The sequence below is a fragment of the Pan paniscus genome, chromosome 6, assembly GCF_029289425.2.
Source record: "Pan paniscus chromosome 6, NHGRI_mPanPan1-v2.0_pri, whole genome shotgun sequence".
Classification (NCBI taxonomy): domain Eukaryota; kingdom Metazoa; phylum Chordata; class Mammalia; order Primates; family Hominidae; genus Pan; species Pan paniscus.
In genome coordinates, this window is record NC_073255.2 from 171,283,840 (window position 1) to 171,310,595 (window position 26,756).

Genomic DNA, 26,756 nt, shown 5'->3' on the forward strand with positions numbered 1-26,756 from the left:
ATGGCCTGTATCTACCCAACCGCTTGCTGTGCCTCACTTCCAACCAAAGGTCTTAATACAGGAATATCCCTCACCACAATCCTAATACTGTCAGTAGCCACCCTGCTGTCCACAGCAGCCCCTCCAAGCTGCTGTGATGTGAGTGTTATCAGTCTTTCCACTACGGAGGAAAAATGCAACAATCCTTTACTTACCATAATAATATAGAAAATCCTGTTATGGAACGTTAGTCAAGGAATGTGTTGAATCAGGGAAAAGTTATTATAAAGTGAAAAATCTAGGAGTATCTGGCAGGTATAATGGGGCTATATGTGCAAAAGGTAAGCAGTGGCTTTGCTTCACCAAAATTGGACAATGGAGAGTAAACACTGAAGTGCTAGAGGACATAAAGAGAGAACAGATTGTAGCCAAAGCAAAGGCCAAAATCAACAACTCCCCCCCCAAAAAAAACACCCATGGTATTTCCACCTCTTTATACAAAACTACAAGCAGGCCTATCCCTTCTCAAGCCAGGAAAGAAACCTGCTTGTAGATCTAGGAGAACGCATCGTGCTTACCATGAATGTGTGCAATTGTTGGGTATGCGGGGGAGCTCGTGTGAGTGAACAGTGGCCGTGGTATGGGATAGACACTCTCCCTTACTTACTAGCATCCCAAAACTCCAGCCTCACTTTCACTCCTCAGGAACACCTGCAGTCCTGGACACTTACCAACCCGGTAAGAGGGACGGTGTGCATATCCCGCAAGTGGACTAATAAAACCCATCGTGCCATAGGTGAAAGTCCCTGTCACCAAACCCTAACAGTCAACACCTCCGCAGCAGAGTGGTGGCAAAGTTTACTCCACAGAGCCTAGTCTCCTTCTAAATTAAGCTACCTCAATCATGTCTCGTCAAAAAGGGGCTGGAACTGTACAAACACCACTAAACCTTATGCCACATACCCCCACCTAAGTGCACAATGGAACAATCCTATGAACACCAGCCTACAATGGATTGCCCCTGATGGATTCCTTTGGATATGTGGAACCCAGGCTTACTTGTGGCCACCTTATCACTGGCAAGGTACTTTCTTCCTAGGAACAATTAAACCTGGATTCTTTTTACTTCCAAAGTAGGCGGGCAACACCCTCGAAGTCCCTGTGTATGATAACCTAAACAAAGAAAAACGATCCTTGAAGGTAGGATGAAGCCAAAGATGGCAAGAGGATGAGGCGCCTCCACAAAGGATCATCGAATATTATGGTCCGGCCACTTGGGCTGAGAATGGTTCATGGGGTGATCGCACTCCCATATATTTGCTAAATAGAATAATTAGGCTACAGGCTGTTCTAGAAATAAACACTAACCAAACCTCCTCAGCCCTGGAAATGGTCGTGCAACAACAAAACCAAATGCGCGTGGCAATTTATCAAAACAGGCTAGCACTAGACTACTTGTTAGCAGAAGAAGGTGGGGTCTGTGGTAAGTTTAATATCTCCAATTGTTGTCTTAACATAGACAATAATAGAAAAGCATTTCTAGAAATCGCTTCAAACATAAGAAAAGTAGCCCATGTACAGTCCAAACCTGGAAGGGATGGGAACCAGCAAACCTAGGAGGGTGGTTCTCTAATTTAGGAGGATTTAAAACGCTGGTAGGGACAGTAGTCTTCACCATTGGGTTCCTCCTGTTTCTCCCCTGTATTATCCCACTGATAATAAAAGCCATTAAAAGTCTTGTTGAAACTACAGTTAACCACCAGACAATCCTGCTACAACGACACAATGGATACCAACCTGTCTCTCAGGAATACCCCCAAAATTAAGTTTTTCTTTTTTCCGAGGTGCCCACACCACCCTCTATGTCACGCCTGAAGTAGTTATTTAAAAAGTAATCCCTTTTCCCTTTTTCTATAACCAAATAGACAGGAATGAAAGACTTTCCCGCGGTCCTGAAAGCTTGGGGGAATGAATAACTCCTCCCTTCTCAGATCCAGTGCCAAGGCACAAGGTCACCTGCACCAGCAGTGTGCGTCAGCAAGATAGCCGAAGCAGGAAGAGAGCTGGCCAGAAGACACGTACCCCTTGAAGACCAAGAAAGAGAGGCCGTGGGGTTACCACGTAGCAGTTACATCAGACTGGGACACTTCCTGTTTATAGGAGACTATAAAACCTCTGCCCCATCCTCATTTGGGGCTGACATCATTTTAGGCCTCAGCCCATCTGCACCCAGGCGCTCATTAAAACAGCGTGTTGCTCCACACTGCCTTGTGTTGTTTGTCCGCGAGCTCTTGGGGTTCCAACCAATATTAGAACCTTGCACTTTCTGGCCTCCAGCTCCTGTTTTCCTCTTTGATGGCCAGATCCATGCCTTTCATGAAGCATTCTAATATTGGGAGCAACTTTTGGAAACGACTAGGGCCATGGCTACCTTTGAGATGGCGAAAAATTACTTTGCTAAGCAAACCTCCTAGAAGAAAAGATTTCTGTGCACAGGTGAGGAGCCTGTGGTATTAGCAAGTTTGGTACCTTTACGGAAGAGGTGCATTCATTCAATTATTCAGTAACTTCATTCATTCATCCCACAAGCATTCACTATTTAATATTAACAGAAACTATTTTTGGCCCCAGGATTACAGAGATGAAGAGAATAAAAGTCTCCAGGCCGGGCACAGTGGCTCACACCTGTAATCCCAGCACTTTGGGAGGCCGAGGCGGGCAGACTGCAAGGTCAGGAGTTCAAGACCAGCTTGGCCAATATGGTGAAACTCCCATCTCTACTAAAAATATAAAAAATTACCTGGGTGTGGTGGTGGGAGCTTGTAGTCCCAGCTACTCGGGAGGCTGAGGCAGGAGAATCTCTTGAACCTGGGAGGCGGAAGTTGCAGTGAGCCGAGATCGTGCCACTGCACTCCAGCCTGGGCAACAGAGTGAGATTCCAGCTCAAAAAAAAAAAAATCTCCAATTATATGAAGCTTTCTTTCCAGAGACTGGCCAAGACATTGGTCACTGCCCATGAGTTGATGACCAAGTGCACCACCTGAAGCTCTGTTCATTGGGAGGACTTCAACTTGGCATTGTCTTCCAAAGTTATTCCCAAGTGGGCCATCGTGTAGCTGCCATCCATTTTTGACTTGCACCCCCATAACCAATTCACCAACTCAGAAACCAAGCTCAGGCTTTTTCCTCCTCCATTACCCACTTATAAGGGATCCCCCACATCACCACTTGGGTGAAGCAACGGAGAGGTGCTGGTGCAACAGTGGATGACATGGCTCTGAGTCACCTGCTCACATGGCTTACTTGTGCCCTCTGGTTTTGCTCATGCTTGATCTTGGATATACACTTCTGCTTTGGATGCATTGTTACTGAGCCTACCCAACCTATGGACTTGGGGGGTCTGATAGAACCTAGGACATGATGTGAATTGTGGCTACATTGTCACTTTTGTCCTATGATCAGGTACTCTGCCTCTGTCTGGGTCTGGTAGCACACCAAAAGTTCTTTTTCAAAAGACATTAAATTATCTGCTGCTGATGGCATGGACTTGCTCCAGAGTCCTAGGTCTTCATTGTGATTCTCCCAATTGAGGCTTTCTGTAAGTTCTACACACATCCTTTCCCCCTACTGATACTCTGATACTGATACCATAGGGTCTGCTAGGTTATACAGCCCGAGCAGGGCTGCTCACATTGCAACCTTATCTGGCTGCTGAGCTCTTTCTTCCACTGGGCCTCACCCAAAGCTGGCTGCCTTGGTGACATCTAGGATATGGGTTTGAGCAGTATTCACAAGTGTGAAATATGCTGCCACCAGGGCTTGAAGAGAACTACCAAGAGCTATACTTCCATCTTCATTTATGACAATTAGATTTAGATAGGGAGATGCAACAATTCATCCTTTCTTGTACTTGGGGAAAATGTCCCAGAATGTCCCAACCACTGGACTCCTAAATGTTTTACTGGTGTGACATACATCCTGAGTCTTAATATGATTTATTTCATCTCTCTGGAGTACATTTCTTACCAAAATGTCCAGTGTGCTACCCATTTCTTGCTCATATAATCCAACTAGCATGATGTTATTAACATGATAGATCAATGTGGGATGTCAGATAGTCTAGATATCTTTGAACTCTGACAATAGGTCAGAGAGCTAACCTAGCCTTGGGATGAAGCTGTAAAAGCATACTATTGCCTCTTCTATCTGAATGCAGACTGTCTCTGATCCTCTTTATTGTTGGGAACAGAAAGAGATCCATTTGCCAGTTAAACATAAATGTAAGGAGTAACCACTGTGATCAATTACAGTATCTTAACTGGATAAAGAGGGACAAGAAGAAGTTGATTGTCCAGGAAGATGGTGACAGACAGTAAAATGAGATAAGGTTAGTGGATCAGAGATCTTGATGGTGTTAAAGAATTGATAAAGTATGAGTGTTACAGGGAATAAGATGGAAAGGTAAGAGGTATTGGTCAGAATAAGATGCTTAAATTTGAGACTCAATGGTAGTAGATTTGTTTGTAATGACAATAAAGAGAGGAAAAGTTCTTAACAATTGAGGGGGTAAATTAACTGAGATAACAAAGTCACTGAGAATTATATGGATATGGCAAGTCTCCAAGAATTATTACAAAAGTGGTAGCGAAAAGCAATAAAATCTCTGATGAATGAGTGTGACCTTAAGATCATTTAAAATAATAGTAGCGTGTATAGTTTTGATGCTGAGTACTTCAAAGTACCTGGGATATTGACAAAAAATAGGCTAAGAGCCACAATATCCAAAGAGAATATCTACCTTACTTTTAGGATCACTGGTATGAGGATGGACAAAGAAAAACAAGCCAATTCTTAAGAGAACAGCAGGTGAAGCAATGTCCACAAGGGAATGCATGTTATCAGTTACAGCAAGAACAGGAAATGAACACTGAGAGAAGAGATAGAAGGTAAGGTATAAGGAATGTTGACAATGAGGATTGTTGGCAGTGGTCTGTTGATAAATAAAGTTCAACAACCAGTTCTCTGGGAGGGGTGGAGTGGAGTCCTGATTAGCAGCCCTTGCCAGTTTCCAGGGGATTAATGCTCAGACAGTGGCCTATTTTAAGCTGTCTGACATTCAGTGCCAAGACTGGGGCTTGGACAATCTCAGTAATCATAATGACTAAGGTTTTAATGCAATATTCTAAAAAATCAAAATCAATGCAAAAAATCCATGACAAACAAAGTATAAAACATGGATTAAAGATGGGCTGCTGTTTGTGTTTTTGGACCTGCATGATTGTGCAATGGCAACAGTTGTTTCCAGTCAGCCCGGGGCTCCTCAGTCTTAGTGGCTTTTGAGTCACCCAACAGGGTGTTTTATGACAGTTGACAGTGGCGTGGGAACAGATTGAATTGGGCAAATTTATATTTCTACATATCTCTAATTTACTTATGCAGGGCTTTATACATAATGGTTTTCTGTTTGTTTTTTTTATTTTTTTAAGAGATGGGGTCTTGCTATGTTGCCCAGGCTGGCCTAGAACTCCTGGTCTCAAGCCATACACCTGCCTCAACGTTCCCAGTAGCCGAGACTACAGGTATGTGCCACTGTGCCTGGCTAATCATGGTTTTTTTCTTTTTTCATTTCTTTTCTTTTTTTTTTTTTTTTGTTTTGAGACAGGTTCTTGCTCTGTCGCCCAGGCTGGAGTGCAGTGGCACCATCTCGGCTCACTGCAACGTCTGCCTCCCAGGTTTAAGCAATTCTCATGCCTCAGCCTCCTGAGTAGCTGGGATTACAGACGTGTGCCACCACACCCCGCTAATTTTTGTATTTTCAGTAGAGATGGGGTTTCACCATTGTTGGCCAGGCTGGTCTTGAACTCTTGACCTCAGGTGATCCACCCACCTTGGCCTCCCAAAGTGCTGGGATTACAGGCATGAGCCACCATGCCCAGCCTGTTTTTGTTCTTTATCATAGTACTTAGTTTTTTCCACTTGGTTTACCACATGAAAGGATATTTTGATAACTGTATATAGGGGTGCATGTTTTTTCCTCTTGACTCAGGTTCCGATATGATTTCATATAGCACTGCTGGCTTCTCCAAACATGGAGTCAAGGAGAGATGAGCCCAGTTGCCTCTCAGTAGCCTGTGCAATGGGCTCCAGCTGGCCGGTGAGTGATGATCCTCACGGGAATACAAATAACTCTGCACACAGCTGCAGGCATTGGGCTATGGTGTGGCCTCAGGGGAACTTCCATTCTAGTGGCAGAGACAGATAAATGCTAAGCAAAGTAATACATTTATCAACCAAACAAATACAATGATTTCATAGAGTGATTACAACATCGAAAGAGTTAAAACAGGATGATGGGATGGAGAATGCCTGGGGACCGGGGAGGGAGTGAGGAGGCCTCGCATTTCATTAAAAAATTTCAAGTACTCTGCGGAAATCTTGAAAGAAGTCTTGTTTACTGTTGTGAGAGTCATCAGTTTCATCAGAATCAGGGCTTTGAATCACCATTTTTTGAGAGGTTTTTTGTCAAGAAATGAGAGCAGACTTTAAGAAACTCACTGACTGTGCAGAGGCCTTCTGGAGACACAAAATTGAACTTCAAGCACTTTTCTCTTTTGTTGAGAGAATAGGAAAGACCATTGTTAAAACCATTTGCCAAGCTTGAACATTTATTAGTGTCACAAATTGTTGTAAATATTTTTTTCTATAATTTTTGTGAAAGAAATACATTTCCAATGCAATAAAAATCCATTATGACTATAATTTGGAGTGTATGTTTTCATGTACATTCTCCCAGAGAAGAGTTCTAAGCTTTCTTTCAGATCCTAGAGTGGGTTTCTGACCCAAAAAGGTTAAGATTATTAGAGAGCAGCCTCTATAAAATGTACATGCTAAAAGTACACACTATAAGTCCATAGACTGCAACATGCCTCTCTCTTTGTCTCTCCACATGCACAGACACACAGACACACACAGACACACACACTCACTACACATACATAACTTGTCATATATACATGTGGCAAAATGCTTATGTAAGCTTCCTATTTAAAAGTTGGATTGTAAGACTGTTAGTAAATATCTGTAATACAGCTTGGGGGGAAATGTTTCATGAAACTCTATGCTTAGTTCTGATGATCAGTGCAGAAAAATTCCTAGTAAGTTTTAAAGGAAGTAAAATTATAGTTGAGAAATCTACTCTAATGCCAACCGAGCAAGGGGAACTGAGTTTTCTAAGAGAACATTTCTTGGTAAGCCGAGAAATCAGTAAAGGGTTGTTTCAGCCCTTCTCTGCTGCTTCTTCCTTTCTACTGCCTGGAATGTGGATGTAATGGCTGGAGCTCAAGCAGCCAGCTGGGATTATGAGACAGCACGGTTAAAGCAGCAGAATAGAAAGAGATATCAACCTAAAGGAAGAAACTAAGGCAAAAATTAATGTAGATAATTTATTTTGGCAAAGGTTGAGGACAACTGCCTGGGACACACTTCAAGTTGCCTTGGGGAATGTTCATTTAGCCTTCGTTACAAGCAGGGTATTAAAAGCAAAGGGGGACAAGGAGTACACTGATAAAAATGTTGTTTGACTGGAATTCTCATTGTTTTACAGAGATAACATTGGCTGGTGATTGGCTTATGCATTGTCGAGCTATAGGGTATGAGCTTTGATGTCCAGCATATGGTAGTTTTTTTGTTTTGTTTTGTTTTTTTGAGACTGAGTTTCGCTCTTGTTGCCCAGGCTGGAGTGCAATGGCATGATCTCGTCTCACTACAACCTCCACCTCCCAGGTCCAGGCAATTCTCCTGCCTCAGCCTCGTGAGTAGCTGGGATTACAGGCATGCACCACTATGCCTGGCTAATTTTGTATTTTTGATAGAGATGGGGTTTCTCCAAGTTGGTCAGGCTGGTCTCGAACTCCCAACCTCAGGTAATCTGCCTACCTTAGCCTCCCAAAGTGCTGGGATTACAGGCTTGAGCCACCATGCCCAGCCAGCATATGGTATTTTATGGCTATTTGGCATCAGTTAGTCCAGAGCCCACGTAGCAAGTGGCTTCAAGAGGTAACTATCTAGCTCAAGGGGGAGTGAGATGTTACTGCTGTTGCATTTCAATGCTTCCCTGGGCTTGATCATTAAAGGGAGCTACCATTCCTCAGAAAGAAAATTTATTTTCTTTCATAGAGCCTAGATTCTGTTAAAGGATGCAGCTGCCATGTCAGACTTGCCTGCCTCCAATCTCCTTTTTTGAGACAGAAGAAAAAAAAAAAACTCTCATTGTATTAATGTTACTCTTTTGGGGTCTGTATTACAGCTGAAACTGACCCTAACCTTTGAAGGATTACCATAAACTCTGCACACATTATCTCACTTATGTATCATCATAACCCATAGGTAAGTATTATTGCACCAGTTTTGTAGTTAAGGAAACAAGACCTACAGGGCTTGAGTAGATGACAGAGTCAGGCAGCCTGGCTTTAGAACTGGTTCTGTTAATCCATACTAGGCATTATTCCAAGCACCTAAGAAGTACAGGCATATCTCAGAGATACTGTGGGCTTGACTGCAGACCACATTAATAAAACAACTATCATGATAAATCAAGTCACATGACTTTTTTTTGGTTTCCCAGTGTAAATAAAAGTTATGTTTACATTGTATAATTGTACAATAGCATTGTGTCTAAAAAACAATGTATCTACCTTAATTTAAAAATATTGCTAAAAAAATGCTAAACCATCATATGAGCCTTCAGCAAGTCATAATCTTTTTGCTCTTGCCTTCGTGTTGATGGCTGCTGCCTGATCAGGGTAGCGGTTGCTGAATGTTAGGGTGGCTGTGGCAATTACTTATAATAAGAACAAAGTGAAGTTTACTGCATTGATTGACTCTTCCTGTCACAAAAGACTACTCTATAGCATGCAATGCTGTTTGAAAGCATTTTACCCACAGTAGAACTTTTTTCAAAATTGAAGTCAGTCCTCTCAAGCCCTGCCAGTGCTTTATCAACTAAGTTTATATAATACTCTGCCTAAATCCATTGTCATTTCAACAATATTGAGGGCATCCTCACTAGGAGTAGATTACATCTTAAAAAAGCACTTTCTTTGCTCATCCACAAGAAGCAACTCTACATCCATTCAAGTTTTCTCATAAGATTGCAGCAGTTCAGTCACATCTACAGGCTTCATGTCTAATTCTAGTTCTCTTGCTGTTTCTGCCATATCTGCAGTGACTTTCGCCACTAAAGTCTTGAACCCCTCAGAGTCATCCCTGAGGGTTGGAATCATCTTCTTCCAAACTCCTGCTAATGTTGATATTTTGATTTCCTCCCATGAAACATGAATGTTCTTAATGACATCTATAATGATTCCTTTCCAGAAGGTTTTCAATTTACTTTGTTCAGACCCATCAGAAAATAGCTATCTATGGCAGCTATAGCCTTACAATATGTATTTCTTAAATAATAAGACTTGAAAGTTGATATTACTCCTTGATCCATGAGCTGCAGAATGAATGTTGTGTTAGCAGACAAGAAAAAAAATACATGAATCTCTTTGTGTATCTCCATCAGAGCTCTTGGTTGACCAGGTACATTGTCAATGAGCAGTACTATTTTGAAAAGGATCTTTTTTTTTTTGTTCTGGGCAGTAGTTTTCAACAGTGGGTTTAAAATATTCATGTTGTAAACCATGCTGTAAACAGATTTGTTGTCATCCAGGCCTTGTTGTTTCATTTATTGAGCAGGCTGAGCAGATTTTGCATAATTCTTTAGGGCCCTAGGATTTTCAGAATGACCCATGAGCACAGGCTTCAACTTAAAGTCGCCAGCTGCATTCACCCCTAACAAGAGAGTCAGCCTGTCCTTTGAAGTTTTGAAGCCAGGCATTGACTTGTCCTGTCTAGCTATGAAGAGTTCTAGATGGCATCTTCTTCCTATATAAAGTTGTTTCATCTACACTGAAAATCCATTGTTTAGTGTGGCCACCTCCATCAATGATCTTAGCTAGATTCTCTAACTTGCTGCAGCTTCTGTATCAGCACTTGCTGCTTCATCTTGTACTTTATTACAGAAATGGCTTCTTTGCTTAAACCTCATGAACCAATCTCTGTTAGCTTCAAGTTTCTCTTTTGCAAGTTTCTTACCTCTCTCAGCCTTCATAGAATTGAAGAGAGTTAGGGCCTTGTTCGGGATTAGGCTTTGGCTTAAGAGAATGTTGTGGCTCGTTTGATCTTCCATCCAGACCACTGAAACTTTCTCCATATCAGCAATAAAGCTGTTTTGCTTTCTTATCATTTATGTGTTTACTGGAGCAGCAGTTTTAATTTCCTTCAAGAGCTTTTTCAAAGAACTGTGCATTCACAACTTGGCTAACTATTTGGCACAAGAGACCTTGCTTTCAGCCTGTCTCAGCTTTTGGCATTCCTTCCTTGCTAGGCTTAGTCATGTCTTAATCTACTTAGCTTTTGATTTAAAGTGAGAGATGCGAGACTCTTCCTTTCATTTGAACTCTTAGAAGTCACTGTAGGATTATCAATTGGCCTAATTTTAATATTCTTATGTCTCAGGGAGTAGGGAGGCCCAAGAAGAGGAAGAGAGATGGGGGAACGGCTGGTCAGTGGAGCAGAACACACAACATTTATCGATTAAGTTTGCCCTCTTATATGGACACGGTTCATGGAATCCCAAAACAATTGTAACAATAACATAAAAGATCACTGATCAGAGATAATGATAACAGATATAATAATGATGAAAAAGTTTGAAATATTGTGAGAATCACCAAAATGTGACACAGATACTCAAGTGAGCACTTGCTGTTGGAGTAATGGCACCAGTAGACTTACTTGACTCAAGGCTTCCATGAAACTTCGGTTTGTAAAAATGCAATCTGTGAACTGCAATAATAAAGTGAAGCGTCATGAAATGAGGTGTGCCTGTACAAATGGATGAAAGGTAGATACAAAACTGGTTAAATTCACGCCGTTAGTATTGCTCTATTTTACAAGTACCAGAGCTTGTTTGACAAAAAGAACACTCATTTCATGTTAGGCAAAATATAATGTATGTTCATATGCATGGAAATCTCTGGAAAACCAAACATAAAATTAATAGTCAATGTGTATTTATCACCCTCTACTGGAAGTTGAGTAGGACTGCTCCTCCTTTCTTGAACTGATAATAAATTGAGTAACAGACACCAGGCACATGAAGATCAAAATATCAGCTTGGTTTCTGGCAAGGTTGAATTGCAGAAGGTAATTTGATCTTTGTCTATAGACTCCACCAAATGCCCCCCTGGAATGAATGTGCCCACCAGTGTCAGGCGAAACTGGACCACTGTGACTCCCTCTCAGAGGTAGATCACCTGGGTGGAAAGTATGTGCAACCTGAAGATAGCATTCTTTCTCAGAGAGAGAGAGTGAGCAGATCCAAAAGAGGCTGTGCCAAGTGCACACAATTCCTTTTTCTGATTTCATCAGATAAAACACTCCACCACCCTCAGAAGAGAGTAAGTGATGAGCTGGATGAAAGAGAATAGGTGTTATCTTGTAACGATTTTCCCAAGAGCAGAACCTACTTTATGGGGGTAAAGTAGAATCTGGAGAAATGTAGCAGAGAGGTCCCATGAAATGGTTTGCATGAAAGGCAATATGCTAAGTGTTTCATATGGCAAGGTGACAGGTAGTGAGGTAGTCTGAGTCTAGAGACTCCACACAAAACCTCCAGGCTGCGTGGACACTTCCAGACCCTGAGGAAGAGCAGTCACAAGGGGCCAGCTTGGATGAAGGGGCTGATCTCATCACAGGAGTGTCACATACACATCACCACTGAAGCATAAGTGATGCACCCTTCTCTCCACCTTTAGTGTCTGGACAAAGATGTTCTAAAATGGAGGAGGTGTTTTGTGAAATTGCCTCCTCCGTGCAGCCTATTTCCATCCAGGTTTCTCTAGTCCTCTTGATATCCTGAAAGGTGGGTATGGTTGCTATCTTACAGATGAGACATTTAAGGCCCAGAAGGGTTCAGTAGCTTGCCCAAGACCATACAGAACTACTCAGGGAATGGAGCCAAGATTGAATGACTTTAGAAAGCTCCTTCACTTTTCACCTTATCTAATTGCCAACTAGAGAATTCTTTCCCAAGAGCTTGAAACTGGTTGGAGAGTGTGACAATACTAACTGATCTACACCTTAAGTAGGATGGGTTATACGATCTATACATAGAAAAGCCCCGTGGTGAGGGAGCTATGCATATGTGATGAATTTAGAATTTCTTTCTTTGCCTGTTTCACCTAAGTGCCTAGAACAAAAATGTGTTTCTTTTTTCATGGACTTTTCAGAAAGAGGCTTTAGCTATGTAGTAGTCTTGAGTGTCAGGTAGTCATGAGAATACAAATCTGTCAGCCATAAATCTCCAGAGCTTTTTTGTGATACTAGCTTAAGGGCCTGGTGTTTCACAGTTACAGGTCCTTGATGGGCCAAGAAGGACTCAAGAAGAGAAACTGTATTGAGCTGGAAGAAATGACAGTGATGGATAACAGTGGAAGATGAATGTGGATACGATTTGATAGAACTTGGGTGTGGGCAATTCTTCCATTTCTTCTTTAAAAATTCAAGTAGCTAATGGTTTAATAATTTAATAAAGAGTTGTAATTTTATAGGAAGACGGAAGGCCATTTATTGCTGGGATTTTTGCCAGACACTTCATATATTATCCTTCTTAATCCTCAAAAGAACCTACAAAAGTAGGTTGTAATAGCTCTGCCTCTGTCTCTCTTTCTTTCTCTGTCTGATTTTTAGCACATGAAAATGTTTGGGCTTAAAAAAGATTAAGTAACCTAAGTATACAGGTCAAAACCCACATTACTTTCAATATATAATACATTCCAAAAACTTAGCTTCTTAAAACACTATAGAGTTAAAACACTATGAGCAGTTCACATACATTGTCTTCTTAAGCCTTCACCTGACCCCTTGGAGTTAGTCTTTATATTGCTCACTTTGTTGATGATAAAGCTGAAGCTCAAAAAACTTACTTCTCACAGCCAGTAAAAAGCAGAGTTGGAATTCAAATGCAGGTCTTCTGACATCCAATATCAAGCTCTGTCCTCACTGTTCCACTGAAATCGGCGACACATTCCTTTTCACCCACAGGAAGCCTTTCTGTGTGAGTCATAACTTTGCATACAGAACAAAGCTGGCTGCCTAAGGACAGATGGGGGTTCATGGCCTTAGACCTTGAAAATCAAAATCTGCAAAGTGAGGCCAACATCATTATTGTAAAAAAAAAAAAAAAACCCTTTGGGACAAGTAATTGTGGATAGCAGCTCCAGAGTGCATTGTTAAAGGAAACTAGAACCTTTGGCATCATCCCAAATCAATTACATTGATATTAAGGAAGATAACCAGGATCTTTCTCCACATATACCTGGTTGCTCTTATGAGATACATAACTAGATAATCATTACATCTGTAAAGTCTAGACATTGGCACTGATTTTGTATCTTCTTTTTCTCTCCCTATTTATTTTCTTCACACATCCATCTCCTACATTAAGCTGCTTCATAATTGCACTTGGCAGCACCTGCCCAGCTAAAATTAAGTTTCAGGCCGGGCATGGTGGCTCATGCCTGTAATCCCAGCACATTTGGAGGCTGAGGAAGGAGGATCACTTGAGCATAGGAATTCAAGACCAGCCTGGGCAAGAGAGCGAGACCCCACCTCTGCAAAAAAAAAAAAAAAAAAAAGACTGAGCCTGCAGGTCGAGGCTGCAGTGAGCCATGATTGCGCCACTGCACTCCAGCCTGAGACTCTGTCTCAATAAAATAAATAAAATATAAAAAAAATAAAGTAAAATAAAATTTCACTGATAACAAAAGGCAGCATGTTATGGAAATTGACAAGGATTCTTTGCTTGGCCAAACTTCAGTCAGGCTTCTAAATCTTCTACTAGGCCCATCTGTGCACTTCTTTGTAAAATCCAGTTCTAGCAAACAGCTCTACTTAGTCAGTTGTGCAAGAAACCCCCATCCTCAATATCTGATCCACTCGATATTTGATCAGTTTCCTCCACAGCTCCAGGTGATGTCTGATCACCCTGGCCAGGAAAACAGTCAAGGGTTCCTAAAAGAGGATGCGGGAATAAGAGACATGGTAAAAATCATTTTTTTCACAATAAGAAACCCCGGGCAGTTTTGGAAGGCTTCCCATTGTCTGACATGCACCCCTCAGTCCTAGCTATCTGAAAGAAAAGGAGAAAGAGCCTTCAAGGATCTCCAGGCACATAAAATGGAATCTGCTCTTCTTGCTTGGATCAATTTCTCACATCCAGGATAAATTGTCTGTAGGTACGGAGGTAAGTATACTTCATTAGGTGAAAAATGGAATATTTAAAAATACCTATTTTAAAAGAAGATTCTACTTATCTCCTGTCTGGAAATCAGAAGCAAGAGGAGCATAACTTTGATACGGAGTAGTTCTCATGGAACTTAAACTTTTAAAATGTTCTTATTCTTCTTCCACTTTTTAAATACATCACTTCATCCTTGTAAATTCAATTTTAAAAAGCTGCCACAAGGGTTAAAAGTATAGCAATACCATAGGAGTGTGCAAAGTGGCAGGCTTCATAAAGCTAAATGAAACCAAACCAAGTCAAGTCAATGTAGTTCAACTAACATGTATTGCACCATGTGCCAGCCTCCTGGGCCTCAACGAACTTACACCCTGGCTTAGAGCAAACGTGCAGAGTTAGCCTCATGTATTAATCAGTTCTTGTATTTCTCACAGTGCTGAAGGCTAGAAGTTCAAGATCAATGTGTCAGCATGGTCCAGTTCCAGTGAGGGTTCTCTTCCTGCCTTGCAGATGGCCACCTTCTCACTATATCTTCCCATAACTGAGAGAAACAAAAAGAACAAGCTCTCTGGTATCTCTTCTTATAAGGCCACTAGTGCCATAATGATAGACCCACTCTCATACCTCATCTAAACATGATTACCTCCCCATTAAAATAATTACTTTGGAGGCCATTAGGCTGAGGCAGCTCTGCCACCTTGAGTTTCTACATCAGCAAACTGAAGCCTAACTCAGTGTAAATAGTAAAACAAAATTTAACTAATCGGAGATTACCAGCTAACCTCCAACTAGCAACTTTGTCAATCAGAAACTGCCAACTATCCTCTAACTAGGGATTTTCCACTTGAATCAATCAAATATTTTCTTTGTCTTGCTTCTATAAACACCTTACAAAAGTTTCCCCTTGTGATCTCGTGGTAGAGCCCTGAACTGCTTGGGGTCTGGTGCTGCCCAATTCATGAATTGCTGCTTGTTCAAATAAACTCTTCAAATTTTTTATGTGTCTAATTTTTAAACCTTTTAATACCCCCAAGGCCCTACCTCCAAATACCATCATATTGGAGATTATGGCTTTAATGGGGACACTGGGGAGTGGGGGTGGAAGGGGACAGTTTTCATAGAGGGGTCCTATTTGTCCTAGCTCTTGAGTAACACTGTGTGAAGAGTTTGGGGAGAACATCTAAGAAGGTACTGGGGAAAGGGAGAAGAAAATATGGCCAGAAAGGTAAACTGGTACAGATTGTTTAGGTTTTGAGTGCCAAGCAAAGGAAGCTTAACTTCTTGTGGATGTGGAATATTCTGGGAATTACATCAGAAAATCAGAGTGTGTGCATTGCAGAGTAGTATCAGCGATGCTGCCCTGAAGAAACAGTGATGGAATTTTCACTAAGTAAATAGATGGTTCTGTTGACTCAGCACTGATTGGTGTGAGTGGACATACCATTGGTTATTGTAGGTGTCATTCTCTTTGTTTGAATGTTGGGGCTATTTCTTTGTTCAATTCTCCCAATGTTTTCTAAGTAGCTAGCAATAATTTCTAAAATTCTTGCCTAGCTTAGCTATGCTAAGGGAATCCAAAAGAAAGGATATTTTTGTTTCAACTTGAGCTAGAATTGTAAACTGTACTCAGGGAAATCTGGGCATGGTGGTGATGTGGACACTAAATATTAGCACTCAAAGAGGAAGGAGAAGCCTGGGGGACAGAGGTAGCTGCTTGGTCAACTTCTCCTCCCTGTCTAGAGTTTCCATGAATTAATTAATTCATTCACTCCTCAATAAATATGTGTAAATATATTTGTATTGAGTTTTATAAATAATTTATATTATTTATATATAATAAATATCAAAAATACAACTTTATGGTTTCTCTTCTCTTTGTTTCTTTCTTTTTTCTTTTTCTTTTTTTTGTTTTTGGAGACAGCATCCTGCTCTGCTGCCCAGGCTGGAGTGCAGTAGCATGATCTCAGCTCACTGCAACCTCGACCTCCTGGGGTTAAGCAATCCTCCCACCTCAGCCTCCAGGGTATCTGGGACGACATGTGTTTGCCACCATACCCAGCTACAAAATTTTTAAAAACATGTATGCATGAGGCATCTTTTTCTTTATAAAAAATTGTGTGGTTTTCTGTTATTTTTTATTTTTATTTTTATTTTTATTTTTTGAGACAGAGCCTTGCTCTGTTGCCCAGGCTGGAGTGCAGTGGTGTGATCTTGGTTCACTGCAACCTCTGCCTCCCAGGTTCAAGCAATTCTCCTGCCTCAGCCTCCTGAGTAGCTGGGATTACAGGAGCACACCACCACACCTGGCTAATTTTTGTATTTTTAGTAGAGATGGGGTTCCACTATGTTGGCTAGGCTGGTCTCGAACACCTGACCTCATGATCCACCTGCCTTGGCCTCCCAAAGTGTTGGGATTACAGCCACTGCATCCAGCCTGTTTCTTTCTTTTTCTTTTCTTTTTTAAAGTGAAAACCCCAGTGAGAACTGAAACTATCCACATCTCACAGCTTATGTGAACATAAGTTTGCTTTCTTCTTTACCAAACTCCTTTAGGAAATTCTTGCCCAAGAAATTAAAAATTGCTGATAACTTTATCATTGATCCTTGGAACTTCCTAAATGACTCATTAACTCTTCAACAGAAGAATTTGGTTAGCAAAACAAATATTTAATTTAGCCCCCAAAAAGTCAATTATTACATAACCTGCACTCATATGGCTGGTTAGAATGGGAAACTGAAATATATATTATTGAGAAATTATATAAGGTATCAAACGTTAGTTTAGTTTACACTTCAAGATTCCTTGAACCCTCTCCTCAAAATCTTTGCCTTGCTGCATCTAACAGTTCTAATCTATTATGTCATGATGCTTATCTAATTTTAATTAAGCTCCAACCCTTCCTCCCTCTTCTACTGAGAGAGCTGCTTTGAACCAGACTTCAAAAATCTCAATACATTTCTTCATGTTGACCTTTCCCTCTAAGATGCTAGTAAGACGTCACAGAGGTAGCATTGTCTTATCAGTAGGATCAATAGATTGTTTTGGTGTTATTTTGGGGGATCCAACATTCCACATATGCCCTTCTCTTAAAGTAGTAGAAATATTGTATAGAGCACCCTTGACATAACTAATTCCATTTTAGGAGAAGACTCCATTTTATATTTCATAGGGTACTTTGCCAACAAAGATAAGATATTTTGTTTAATAAACAAATAAAAAATAAAGACTGCATCCAACCAGATAAGGACACTCTTCCACTCTCAGTTCTCACCAGAGGAAGCTGTGACTATCAAAGATTAGCTCTTAAGCATCTCAAAACGGCCATCTTAACTGGCACTTGCCATTCTTGCCGTCACTCGTGTTAAGAACTTGGCATCTGACCCTGAAGGCTCTGCCACCTCAAAGACTCTTCCTTGCAAGACCAACAGACCACCTGGCCCAGACCAGGACTCCTTTTGTCTTCTTAGTTCTCTGTGCACTGGCTTGTTACTCTTTCTCCTATCTCTTTTTCCTCTTAATGTTAAATGTTACTTTGTCTGTTGTGGGATGTTTAACCTATAACATTTATATATTGATTAAGTATACAATTATATATGATGTGTAATGTTGACTGACTGTGAAGTGGCTTGAGTCTGTGTGCCCACAGCTCTGACTACAAGTCAATGGGAAGTACTAAGGAGAATTGCCTCCTTGGGAACTTCATGTAGCTTGTGGATTTTGTGATTGAAATAGCATCAATAAAAGCCTGACACTGTGGAAAGACACAAACATGTGTGGATCTGGTTATTTCTAACCTTGCACAGCTCAGGACAAAATTGACGCAGTTGGCTTACTGGGTACAATGGGCACAGTTGTCTTACTTGGCATAATTGGCATAGTTAGTTGATTTTTAAGGCTGAAGTCCCCACTTAAACTGAAATTGGAAATCATGCCATTTGGCAAAACAAACTGCCACCATCTCTAAGAAGAGATAATCTCTCTTCACCTTGAAAGTCTGTCTCCCCGAGGAAAACCTTGGGTGACAGGGGACCTTACCTAGGTCATGAAGATAATGATGGCTGACAAGGTCTTGACTGATGCCAAGCTAGGAAGTTGGTGGAGCCAGAAAGGCTCATACCAAGCAGGGTCTCAATTTATGAGATGATGGTTAGCAAAACAAATATTTAATTTGGCCCAAAGAAAGTCAATTATTACATAACCTGCACTCTTATGTCTGGTTAAAGTGGGAAATTGAAATATATCTCATTGAGAAACTATATAAAATAGCTACCAATATTGCATAATGTGGGTCCTAGGAAAGAAACTTAAGCAAGCATGCTGGAGGGCTTGTCACCCAAATGCAGTACCCAGTGTTGAGGATCCTTGGTACCCCACAGAGTTGGAATCCAGGAAAAGACTCTCTGTATGATCCTCTGAGGACATACAGTCAGACATGAGGGACCCAAAAATTATTCAGCTTTTAATTACCAGAGCCCCCAAAGAAGAAATCCCTGCACTTTTAATGCAAAGTATCTTACAGATAGACAGGGGTCACCACAAAGGCAAAGAGCTAGCTCACAGAATTCTAAGGAAAAGTCAATCCCTTTCAGATGAAACTTTTAAGGAGGAAACCCTGTGTCTTAAGGACCTCCATCCAGAGGACCTAGGAGAATCTGATGATCCCTGTTGGAGGTGGGATCTATAAGTCAAGACCTATGATAACTAGAAAAAGAGTTATAGATTGTAATGATGGAAATGGCAGACCTCAGGACGATAATACACCAGAGCAGAATTACAAACACTAAGAATAGATTTTTGCTAAAGACAGACCACAGATGCAGACTGGCTCTGCCATTTATGGGATAATGGAACACCATAACACTATCAGGTGCAGAAATGCATCCTTCTGAGGAGGGATCCAAAAATTCCAGATAGTCTCCCCCATGATGGGGCTTTGGGCAAAAATTATGTCTGTCTGATTGGTGAGCCTGGGTGCCTAAAGAAAGGAACAGAATCTCGCAATTTATACTAGAAATCATTCTTATAGGAGAAACTAGAAAAGCACCAGAGACAGGGAATGGTTTTTGGAAGCAGGACTAGTCTTGGAGAAGAGAGGTGGGAGAAAGTTTGTCTGACTGGCATTAGGACCCAGGATGCAAGTGTCAGGATAGATGAGATAGACGGGTGAGTATCACTTGGGCGACGTATCTTTGAGAGTTCCGCTCATGGCTGCAGGATCAACCAACTTTTTGTTGGGACCCCAGAGCTGAATGGCTTTCCTCTCTGTTGACCCTCAGCTCTGCCTGGAAGTACAGGAAAAGTGGAAGCTGGTTCCAGGCAAACCAACACTCCCAACTCCGAAGAATCGGGGGTTGTTAGAGAGCCCTTTCCCAGAAAGCCTGACACCTGTGTCTTTAGTCTGGCGGCTGTGCTAGTCACTTTTAACTGGCTGACAGGTGCCCGGTGTTTAGCCCCCGAATTCTAAGGAAAAATAGGACAGAATAGCAAGCAAAAGGGGTCTGATGGTACTCACCACATGGCAATATCCCAGACGAGCCCCCAAGATGTGTCTGGGTTCATGGTCTTGCTGACTTCAAGAATGAAGCCACAGACCTTCACAGTGAGTGTTACGGCTCTTAAAGGTGGCATGGACCCAAAGAGTGAGCAGCAGCAAGATTTATTGTGAAGAGTGAAAGAACAAATCTTCCAGTGTGGAAGGGGACCCGAGTGGGTTGCTGCTGCTGGCTGGGGTGGCCAGCTTTTATTCCCTTATTTGTCCCCACCCATATCCTGCTGATTGGTCCATTTTACAAACTGCTGATTGGTCCATTTTACAGGGTGCTGATTGGTCCATTTTACAAACCTCTAGCTAGCTACAGAGTGCTGATTAGTGTGTTTCTACAGAGCACTGATGGGTGCATTTTACAAACCTCTTGTAGGACAGAAAAGTTCTGCAAGTCCCCACTTGACCCAGGAAGTCCAGCTGGCTTCACCTCTCAGTGGCACATGCCTGTAATCCCAGTTATTGAGGAGGCTGAGGCAAAAGAATCACTTGAACTTGGGAGGTGGAGGTTGCAGTGAGCCAAGATCATGCCATTGCACTCCAGCCTAGGCAACAGAGTGAGACTTCAGCAATAGAGCAAGACTTCATCTCAAAAATAAATAAATAAGATCACTAACTATAATGACAAATACTCTGTAACCATAGACATGTCAGATATGTTCTTTGCCACACCAATAGACCACGAAGACCAGGAATATATTACCTTTACCTGGGAAGGCAAATAATACCAATTTAAAAGATTACCACAGGGATATTTAAATAGTCCAATAACAGCTCACTCCATTTTATTATCACACATAGATCAATCAAAATACACATCACTAATTGTACATAGATGACATTACAATGGTAAACAATACCAAGAAAAACTTACCCAAAAGAAATCTCAACACACTTGAGATCACTGAGATGGATGATTATTATAGATACAACTACAAATCAAGACACCAACTGCAAAGTTTTAGGAGTACAGTGGTTATCAGAAGGGATAAAAATTCTGACCACAGTGATAGATGGATCAAAAGCCCATAGGGCACCAAAAAATAAACAGGAAGCATAGACTAGTAAGTTTCCTTGGATACTAGAGACAGCCTATACCTTACCTAAGCATCATCCTAAAACCAAAAAGATAACCAGGAAATCCCAAGACTTCATATGGGGACAAGAACAAACATAAGCATTTGAAACACTCAAAGACTACATCACCACATTCCAAACATGACATTACCCATCTCCAGATTCGGAACTTAGGTTGGAAATTTTAATGAGCAATGAACATGGAACATGGTCATTATAGACAAAGAAATCAGATTCTAAATCCTACTGGTCAGATTTTGGACAACAAAGTTTCCATATTCTAACAACAAATACACTGTGCCTGGGGCCGGGCACAGTGGCTCACACCTGTAATCCCAGCAGTTTGGGACACCAAGGTGGGCAGATTACAAGGCCAAGAGATCGAGACCATCCTGGCCAACATGGTGAAACCCCATCTCTACTAAAAATACAAAAATTAGTTGGGCGTGGTGGTTGTGCACACCTGTAGTCCTAGCTACTCAGGAGGCTGAGGGAGGAGAATTGCTTGAACCTGGGATGTGGAGGTTACAGTGAGCTGAGATGACGCCACTGCACTCCAGCCTGGCGACAGAGCAAGACTCTGTCTCTCAAAAAAAAAAAAGTATATATATATATGTGTGTGTGTGTGTGTGTGTGTTTGTGTGAGTGTATCTTAAATATGAAGCCTTCAAAAACACTGAGCCTCTGACTGGCAACAGCAATATTACCATTAGATACCATACGCCTCTCCTTCATGGGATAAAATTGAGTCCTGAAAAATAAAAAAATTGATAGGTATCCAAATTGATCCAAAGCTGTTCACATGGAAATGGTATATCCAGGATGGAGACACAGGCTTTAGGGGTCAACCAGGTCTCCTTACTGAGGAAACTCACAACACTGAAATAGATGTGCCAAAATTTATTCTGAGAGTAGGTACAATTTATGCTAATATAGGAAAATGGGGCCCAGGCTAGTCAAACATCTTACGCAACACCTGGTTTATAGACAAAAAGGCCTCTGTGACCCAAGGCCAGGCTCAATGGACAGCAGTAGCACTCAGACCTCAGGACCAACTGGTCCTGAAGGAGGCAGGTCAATCACTCTTGGCAGAACTAATTGCAGCTGTTCTAGCAGTCAGGCACTCAGAAAATCAAAATAAAATTTACATTTTTACAGACTTGCAGGCATAGCCCTGCAGCCACATAAATGAAGACAAAACAATTTCAAAATTAATGGTAAAGGTATATGGTCCAAATCTTACTGGGAGCAACTACATGAATTATCAAACTGAATTAAGATATTTGTGGCACATGTCTCAGCACACCAAAAAGTTAATTCAGAGCCCACAAAATTTAATAAACACGTAGATACATTAACAAGAAACATAACCATTGACATTCAAAACATACCCAAATTAAAACTACACAGAAATCCAGACAACTCAGGGAGACATTCATTACACCTCCACAACTCAGGAGAAAAATCAGATAGTGAATGGGAGTTACCTTAAGTACCCCTGATAACTATAATGAAACAAGGTGTGACTTTAAAATTAAACAGACACCAGACACCATTCCACAAACACTCCTACAATTACATAAGCAAAAAGGACATTTAAAGGGAACACACAGTCAATGCATAGGTGGCTATCAGACAGAAATCAAAAAGTGACATGGCACCAAATTAAAAAGGCAAAAGCTAATTGTGAGCAATGTAAAACTAACCTAGACAAATATAGATATGCTAAATTCATAGATATATAGTAATATAAACCTGATGTCTTTAATTTCTGCTTACAGGTAGATTTTATAGCACCATTAAATCACTCCTATCCACAAAAATATGCAGTAACAATGATGGATACATATACAGGAAACGGTGCAGCAATAGCAGCTAGCCACCCACCTGCTAAATAAACCATCTCATCTTTAGAAAATTGGGCAGCTACAATAGAACCCCTAAAACAACTGAACATGATCAGGGAACTCATCTTACATTAAGGACAACAAAAGCATTGGCAGATCAATGAGATATACAATGGAATATTACCTACCCTATAATCTGACAGCAGTGGGATATACAGAAAGATTGAATGGACTACTAAAGAGTATTAAAAACCTTAGACAAAATGAGTACATTCCAATAAGCTTTTAACCTGGCATGTTTCCATTTAAATCAAAGAGAAAGACTTAACAAAAGCAGCCCCCACTTATATCTTAATCTACTGACCTTAATGGTCACAAAAGATAAGGAAGGACGTAATGCAAATATTAAACCTTACAAGGCAAGCACTAAACTAAATAACAACACTATCTCCCAACAGGACATTATGGCCAATGGACACAGAAACACTTATAGGATTACAGGAAACAGAGGAGAATCACAATTACACAAAATCTTCAACCTCTCTCCAAATTCTCACTAAACTTAGACATGCTATCACACTTTCTGCAGTATTGTTACACTGTTTTCTTCTAGTCATGCAGTAATATTTTCCATAAGAATAAGTGAAGGCATGCTTCAATTCAATCCAATTTTACTTGCCACAAACTTAATATTTTTAACTTCAACATCACTTCAGCCAGGTGCGGTGGCTCACACTTGTAATCCCAGCACTTTGGGAGGCTGAGGCAGGCGGATCACTTGAGGTCCAGAGTTTGAGACCAGCCTGACCTATATGGTGAAACCCCATCTCTACTAAAAATACAAAAATTAGCCGGCTATGGTGGTGGACGCCTGTAATCCCAGCTACTCGGGAGGCTGAGGCAGGAGAATCACTGGAATCCAGGAGGCAGACATTGCAGTGAGCCAAGATCACGCCACTGGACTCCAGCCTGGGCGACAGAGTGAGACTCTGTCTCAAAAAAAACCCCAAAAACCAAAACATCACTTCTAGTTATCACCGAAATAATTAAATACCATACCCACTTAAGACATCAAAATGGCTACAAATTTGTGTCACTTCTCAACTGGTCTTACCACCTTTCTCATTCACCTCATACTAGCCATCATAGTGACTTTGCTATCTTGTTACTTACATTGCCACCGGAGAGACTGTAAACAGACAAATGAGACTAACACAAGTAAACACACCCCTTGCAGGCAAATTACAAATTACACTGTCTGCTTATTAAGAGCGTTATTTGATTAAGCATTTGCAGACTGAGAGCTGTAGTGCACTCCCAGCATACGGATTTAACCTCTCCAGGATCTCCATCACCCTCATGTATCCCGTCTTGCCCTCTTTCCTCTTCAGTTTCAGCCTCATCTTCACCACCTACAGCTCTCAGAACCACTTCACCGATTTCTTTCAGGAATTAGCTAAAGCGGACTGGCCCATGCAGGCCGGCGGAGGCTGGAATTTCATACCAGACTTTGTAGAACCTAAGTGCCACTGCCACCTTCCGACTCCTTACATTTATGAATTAAATGTGGCATCAGCAGCCATTCAAGGTTTAGCTGAAAGTGTACACCCCGATGATTGCATTGGTCTTGCTTGGATGCTAGCCTATTATGTAAGTTGTATTGTTAAACCGCTTAATAGGAGAGAACAAACTCCACATAACTACCTTATTTTGTTGGAGCTACGCCAATTTAACCCAGCAGCCATACCACTGCTGGAAGCAACCCTTGACTATACTATTAAAGAAGTAAATAATTACAATGAGATTTATACATAGATTATTACATCTTTGTTTGCAGTTAACACTACTCTGTTTGCAGTTTAATGCCTATGTATCTGATCATTAATCCCAAACATAGGATTGATACAAATAGCTTAAAATGTGTTAGGAGGTATAGAAGGGAAATAACAGATACTATTACTACTACTACTATTAATTCTAGTTCTAAAGCAACCATTAAAATCCCTAAGCCTCAAACACACACATATCCAACAATGCCAACTCATACAGCACCTAAAATTATAGGATTAACAGAACACATTTCATAACATATACTTTATGAAAATATACCATTTTTGAACAATTGTTGGAAAATCAAGGGACTGATAAAGGAATACTTAGAGCTTCAATTAGACCATTTTGTTTGTATTTGTTTGACCGAAGCGATGCCTGAAGAGTTTCTACATGTGCATTGAATCAATGCATCTTTTTTTTTTTTTTTGAGACAGAGTCTCACTCTATCACCCAGTGGGGAGTGCAGTGGCACAATCACTGGTCTCAAGTGATCCTCCCACCTCAGCCTCCCAGGTAACTGGGACTATAGGCACATGCCCCCACGACCAACTAATTTTTTGCAGAGATGAGGTTTCACCATATTGTCCAGGCTGGTCTCTAACTCCTGGGCTCAAGCGATCTGCCTGCCTTGCCCTCCCAAAGTATTGGGATTAAAGGCATGAGACACAACCCAGCCAATGCGTCTTTATAGAAGCTTTGCACAAATTTTTAAGCACCCCTCGGAAGAATGCATAAAAGACATGACTAAATGTGACACAGCCAATTTATGCAGCTACAACCAAGCATTCAATAACACCTCAAACCAATAGACAGCACACATAATGGATAGCGAAATGCTAACAGAAACAGACATATCAATCAAAATAGATCATTGCATAAGAAGCAATAAATCAGACCAAAGAGCAATCATAATACCACAGATAGAACCATATATTGCAGGATCTAACATGACATGCTTGAATATAATACCCTTCTACAAGTAAGTCATTTGTTAATACTTGATATGAATTCTGAAGGAAATGAAGAAACCCAGGCTTGAAGGAAATGAAGATTATGATTATGAAGTAGGTCCAAAGGATGATACTACACCAGATATTGCTACCACATGAACCACTCCATATTACATATACCCACATTTCAAACCTCCACAGGAAAAAGTATGTTACTGGGATACACATGAGACTATGACAGAATAACAAGGATATGATAAACAGCTAATTTTACCAAATTTATCTCCACTAGATAAATATCATCTAAGAAAACCGCTACAGATATTTGCAGCAATTGGAATCATTTCAATTATTACTTCAATTATTATGTCCACAGAGATAAAAGACATAATAAGAGGATAAGACATATTGTAACTATTATCTAAGGAACTTTTGTTCACTTTCCATTTTTAGAAAGTTTTTCTTTCATCCACCCTGTTCATCTTATGATTACTATGCCAAAAGGCAAGATTATTTGACAGGACCACAATTCTTTAATAAGCCAAAAAAATTATTACCAGCAGAATTAGATTGTAAACAAAGATTATACCCAATAATCTTAACAGATCCTATCACTTTACACACACTACCTGTGAAACACACACTAAAACAACACAAGATTATGTAGATAAAGCTTGTCCTGAATACCAGTATATTGCTTTCAAGGGTACCAGTTAAACATCACAACTGATGAACTTAAAATGTATAGAATCAACGCTACCCAACAAGATATATATTTTGAGGCACAACCAGCATTAATATACTTTAAACTTAACTTGACATACACTAAAGCTACATTTCATTATCCCACAGGTGAAAAATCTTAGCCTCATCCATCCTTCAACATAAATTACTAATCAACATGGCTACAGATGCCAAGACCAACATGCTTTACAAATCAAACTGAACCAACAGACACAGCCCAATTCAGGCAGCTTTGGCATAACACAACACATACTAAATTTACACTAGATAGAAAACTTCTCTATGATTATCAAAACTACCTTTAGCCAAAGAGCTTATAGAAAATGCAGACAGATATGTTATCATAACTGGAAAGTCTGCTGTATCATGGGATGCAACAGAAGCCAAAACAGGCTCATTTTGGACACAATTGTGAAAAGTACACTGGTTCCCAATC

General features: G+C 40.7%; 1 pseudogene; it reads left to right on the forward strand.

The window, feature by feature from the left end:
• On the forward strand, positions 1-25,735 carry LOC103785238 (uncharacterized; annotated as a pseudogene).
• The last annotated feature ends 1,021 nt before the right edge of the window (positions 25,736-26,756 follow it).